This window comes from Halichoerus grypus, chromosome X, assembly GCF_964656455.1.
Source record: "Halichoerus grypus chromosome X, mHalGry1.hap1.1, whole genome shotgun sequence".
In the NCBI taxonomy this organism is placed as follows: Eukaryota; Metazoa; Chordata; class Mammalia; order Carnivora; family Phocidae; genus Halichoerus; species Halichoerus grypus.
The window spans coordinates 86444945-86450944 of NC_135727.1; the positions used below are offsets into that span (position 1 = coordinate 86444945).

The 6000-nt window shown below is 38.5% G+C and overlaps 1 long non-coding RNA gene across 1 annotated transcript; it reads left to right on the forward strand.

Moving 5' to 3' along the window:
* The first annotated feature begins 1081 nt into the window (after positions 1 to 1081).
* Positions 1082 to 5692, forward strand: LOC144380590 (uncharacterized). The gene is made up of 2 exons (XR_013444797.1): positions 1082 to 1559; positions 3059 to 5692. It is a non-coding gene; the product is annotated as an uncharacterized LOC144380590 (long non-coding RNA).
* The last annotated feature ends 308 nt before the right edge of the window (positions 5693 to 6000 follow it).

The following is a 6000-nucleotide window of genomic DNA, read 5'->3' on the forward strand; positions in this document are numbered from 1 at the left end:
TTCCATTTGAATGTGGCTGCTTCCAAAGGTGACCAGTGTGCCCCCAGTCACCAAGTCCTGGGTGTTCACACAGGCCTCATCTTACCGAGGACTTCCACGGTAACTGACACTGAAACAGAACCTATTTCCTGAAACTGGCTTCCCTCACATTTCTCTCCTGTTTTCTCTTTCCTTTTTGACTACTTTGAAAAAATCATGTAATGTTTGATAAACCAAAAGGCAATCAATATGTAACATACATTATGAGATTAGATAATAAAATGAACACTCATGAGCCCACTGCTCAACCTAAGACCTATTCCATCTCCCTATCTTCCCCAGAGGTAACTGGTACCTTGAGTTTTATTTTTCATTCCCTTGTTTTCTTTTTAAATATTTTCATCACATACTTACCTCTGAATATATTGTTAGGTTTTTAATTTTATAAAAATGTAATTTTTATGTAGTCTCCTACAACTTCCTTTGCTTACTCAATTTGATTTCTCTGACTCAAACGTGTTGTTGCTATAATTGTAGTTAATTTGTTTTCACGTCTATATAGTATTCCATTGTATGAATATACCACAATTTACCCATTCTCTGTCCAGTAGGAATATGGGTTTCCATTGATGTTGCTGTGAATACTTTTGCACATGGCTCCTGCTGGGACCTAAGGCATGCAAATGTTCACCTTTATAAGATAGTGAAAAAAATCTTCTTTGTGTGTGAAAAAAAATTATTTTAAAAAGTAGCATTAAGTGGGAATAATAACACCTGCTGCCTTGCCTCCCTTACAGATAGTTGTGAGAATAAAAGAAGCTAATGGATGTGAAAACACATTCAGTACATTAAGAAGACATGGTTGGCGTATTGGTTTTGAGTCCAAGTTCAAACTCCTAAAGTTGACCCATGTGCATGCTAGTTTCTAGGACCAGAAAGACCAAAACTTTTCATTGTCAATTTAAAGTATTTCTAGAATTTTCTGATAAAAAAGGCTAGACTCTTAGATTCTGAGGCAGCTGTCTGTCTGTTTTCCTATCTGACCAGCAACCTTTCTTGTTCTATCCAGTAATAACACCTCAGTTTTCCGAAGATATACCTCTATTCTATATTTGGAAGTTTCCTTAAGTGCTCTGCTCTCCCCAGCCAGCTCACTGTTGTTTGTTAACTGTCATTGTCATAGATTTGTTTGGTTTTTTTTTTTTTCTTATCCTCTAGAGACTCCTTTTACTTCTGGTAAATCCAGCATGATTAATTGATTACAAAAATGGCCACAGTTGTTCACATCTTCCTTTATCTATACCTTCTACAGCTCCTCCCATTAAGAGATGGCATCTGTTTCTCCACCCTTCGAATCTGGACTAGTGTTTTGTTTTCGCCAATAGACTGTTGCAGAAGTGATAATTATGCCAGTTCCATGCCTAGGCTGGTTGCTTCTGCTCAATCTCTTGAACCGCTGGAACTCCCATGAGAACAAGCCTGGGCTAGCCTTCTGGAGGGTGAGACCCAGTTGTCCAGCTATACCAGACAAGACCATCCTAGACCTGTCAACCCCCAGCCAACCCACCAGCAGACCACAGGTACATGAGCCCAGCCAAGATCAGCCAAGCCTGGTCCAGAACAGCAGAGCTATGCAGCCAACACGTAGATTCATAAGCAATAATAAATGGTTTGGTTTCAAGCCACTGAGTTTGAGGATGGTTTATGATGCAGCAGTTGCTAACTCACATATCCAGCAATACAGTACAAATTAAGTTTTATGCAGGATCAAGTTTTGGTAGTAGGAGGGCCCTTCAGGATATCTAGTCTTCAGTGCTGCCTCTTGACTACTTCTTCATTTCCTTCCTTAGTCTCTCTCTTAGGATTAGCGTTTCTCAGAGTTTCTGTTGTCAGCCATATTCTCACTATTCTTTCTCCTTGGTGAGATTCATCCCATCCCATGGCCTCAACTCTTACCTTTATATAGATGACTTCCAAATCTACCTCCAACTGAACTCTACTGAAGAGATGCAGAGTTCAAATGGTCTGCTGGGCAAGTCCATATAATACTTTCCCAGAAAAAGCATAACTCAATATGTTTAAATGTGAAGTCTTGCTACCACTCCTCCACTGTTTCCTATTTCTCCCCCTATCTCCAGCTTGATTCCTCTGTCTCTGGCTAATGTCAGCACTATCCTCACATCACCCAGGCCAGAAACCTCATCATCCCAGATTCTCCTCATCCACCATGTCTAATCATTCTGCTGCAGTGTCTTATATCTCTCCGTTCCTCTCCATCTTCCCAGCCCACTCCCACTCTTCCTTTTTCTTCTTCCTCTTCACCTCCTTTTTTCTTGCTATAGAGTTTGATCAGTGGTCCAGCAATAGTAACATCACTTGGGGGCCTATTAGAACTGCAGAATATTGAGCCCCACCTCAGATCTACTCAATCAGAATCTGCATTTTAACAAGATCCCTAGGTGATTCATATGCATACTAGGGTACGATAAACAACTCCATAGTTGAGTCTCAATCTGGGTAGGTATAGGTCCTCACCAGTTTATAACCTATGCACTGTGTTTGTGGCACTCGAGCCTTGTTGAGTACCCGGGAAGTCTTCAATTTTCCATTTATCTTTTCATGATTTAATCTTTTAAAAAAGAATATAACATTTATTAGTTGTTTTTTCAATACAGAAATACAAAGAGACTAAAATTGGCCTATGCCTTGCCCAAATAACTCCAAATGACATTTTCTTTTTTTAAAAAAAGGAAAATTTACCTAACGTTAGACAATTAAAACAATAAAAATGTACAAAGTGATGACTAGAAAACCTCTAGCACCACCCCAATCCCAACCCCTCTCCTCAAATGTAGCCATTCTTAATCAGAATTAACCTTCCAGGAAGTAATTAACCTTCCAGGAAATAATTAAGCATATACCTGCATATATTTATGTTTGTTCTTTTGTTTAAAAAGTATAAATTGCTCCCTTTTAGTCATCATGATTTTTTTTACTTAATATATCTTAGATATTTCTTTATGAGCTTATACAGACTTTCATAATTTTTTTTTAAAGATTTTATTTATTTATTTGACAGACAGAGACACAGCAAGAGAGGGAACACAAGCACGGGGAGTGGGAGAGGGAGAAGCAGGCTTCCCGCCGAACAGGAAGCCCGATGCGGGGCTCAATCCCAGGACCCTGGGATCATGACCTGAGCTGAAGGCAGGCGCTTAAAGACTGAGCCACCCAGGTGCCCCAAGACTTTCATCATTTTTAACACTACATAGTGTTCCATTAGATGGATGATTCCATCAGATCATTTCCCTATTGAGAAGTGTCTTGACTGCTTCCAGTTTTAGCTATTACAAACAAAGTTGCAGTGATCATCCATGGACATATATTTTGGTGAACTTCTGCAAGGATATCCAGAGGGTAAATTTTTAGTGGCAAGATTATTAAGTATAATGATTAAGATGCTTTTGTTTACAAGTAAAACACAACTCCAGCAGTAGGGTGAGCTAGAGTTACCCAGTTTCTTTCAGTCTCTATGTTCTGCAATCCCTACTTTATCCAAGGGGATTTTTTTTTTTAAGATTTTTTATTTACCTATTTGACAGAGAGAGACACAGTGAGAGAGGGAACACAAGCAGGGGGAGTGGGAGAGGGAGAAGCAGGCTTCCCGCAGAGGAGGGAGCCTGATGCGGGGCCAGATCCCAGAACCCTGGGATCATGACCCGAGCCGAAGGCAGACGCCCAACGACTGAGCCACCCAGGTGCCCCTCCAAGGGGATTTTTAAGTGCAGTCCCTGGACCAGCAGCCTCAGCAGCACCTGAGAACTTCTTACAAAAGGAAATTCTTGGTCCCTACCTCAGAGCTACAGAATTTGAAAATCTGGAGATGGAGATCAGCAATTTGTGTTTTAACAAACTAGGTGATTCTGTTGCACACTAAAGGCCAAGAACCATTGCTATAGGCAAGGTAACCATGAGATGGCATGGTTTTCCCAGTGGCAATGGACACTGAGTCTCTTCCTTTAAGTTCACAAAAACTTCTGATCCAGCCTTTCAAGTGAGCAGGACTCCCCAGGTGCACCCTAATTGGCTTGCCGATGTTACAAATCTTCCCTGAAGTAATAATGTCTGTGGCCAGAAGAACTAGGAGTAGAATCAGTTTACCCCAAAATACACGGGCTATGAGTGGGAAGAATAAATACACAAATAAAACCTATGAATTGGTAGAAAGGAAAAAGTGGGGAATGATTGCTGTGAATGCTCTAGCAAAGTCCACCACATTCAGTCAAAGAATATGTGCATGTTCTATTTTGATAAATATTGCCAATTCGTATCTGCAAAAAGTTGCACCAACTTATGGTCCCACCAGCAGCATATATCTATTTCTTGCTCTGCATATAATCAAACTTTAAACACTTCCCAATATGATAGGTGAAAATGGAATTTTATTGTTTTGATTTATATTTCTTATATAACACATAAGAAATATATTTCTTATATATCTCATGGATGAGATTGAACATCTTTTTAAATCTTTATTGATGTGTATATGTCTTTCTTTGTAAATTACTTGCTTATTCTTTAGCTCATTTTACTATTGGGTTTTGCCTTTTTCATGTTGATTTTTTTTCTGAACTCATTGTAAATTAAACTAGCCCTTTGTCATATATGTTGCAAATATGTTTTCCCAGCTCTGTTGATCTTTTGAATTTGCTTATGGTATTTTTTGTCTCACAAAGCTTTTAACTTTTATGCACACAAATTCATCAATAGTTTCCTTTATTGGTATCTGGGTTTGGGATTCTGCTTTAAAAGGGCATTCCCTATTCTTAAGTACACATAAGTACATTCATCTTTTCTTCTAGAATTATGTTTTCATTTTTTTCCTTTTCCACATCTGATCCATCTAGAATTATATTTTGGTACAAGGAGTAAGGTAAGGATAGGCCCTGCCCCACCCCAACACCAAATAGCCATCTCTCTCAGCGCTATTTATGGAATAAGCCCCTTTTTTCCCCCACTAATTTCAATTGCCACATTTATCATAAACTGAATTCCTTTATGTTTTGAGGTCTACTTAAGGAATATATTTGTTCCATTGATCTAATTCATTTCTTGTTCTAAGCTGTATTAATCATTTTACTTCTGTAGTATTTTTAATATCTGACGAAACTAGTTTTCTGTCACTTCCTTTTTTAATTTCTTTTTTAGAAATGTTCTAGTTATTCTTCCATATTTACCTTTTTAGGTAAACTCAAGTCAGTGAAGCTTTTAAAAATTAAGGATACTGGGGTATCCAGACCTAGTGAAGCAGATTTTTTAAATGTGACACTCTGTAATGGGATGAATAGTATGCCCCCAAGATTCACATCCACGCAGAACCTGTGATTGTAAACTTATTTGGAAATATGGTCTTTGCAGATGTAATCATGTTAAAATGAGGTCATACTACAGTAGGGTGGATCTTAATCCAATGATTGGGGTCCTTATAAGAAAAGGCAAATTCAGGCACACAGGGAGAACACCATGTGATGGTGGAGGCAGAGTGATACATCTACAAGCCAAGGAATGTCAAGAATTGCAACCACCAAAAGCTGGAAAGAAAGGAAAGATGCTCTGCTAGGGCTTTCAGAGACAACATGGCCTGCCAACACCTTGATTCTGGACTTCTCACCTCCAGAACTGTGAGACAATAAATTTCTATTGTTTTAAGCTCTCCAGTCTGTGGTATTTTGTTATGGTATCCCTAGAAAACTAATACACACTCTATATCTAAATTTTAAAAAAATCTTTAAGTATGATTCTAATAAACCACCAGGGTTGGGAACCACTGGACTGAATAATAATAACCATTCTTGACTCACTCAGTATTTAGTAGGAGTAGAAAAACAGGATGACTGAAATAATTCTCCTTTTAAAAAGGGAGTCTTGGTGTTGAAACAAACAGCTATCCATTTGGGAAGAAATTAGTCTATCCCTGTATCATATCAAATTCACTAGAATAAACTCTGAAAGTATTCTAGT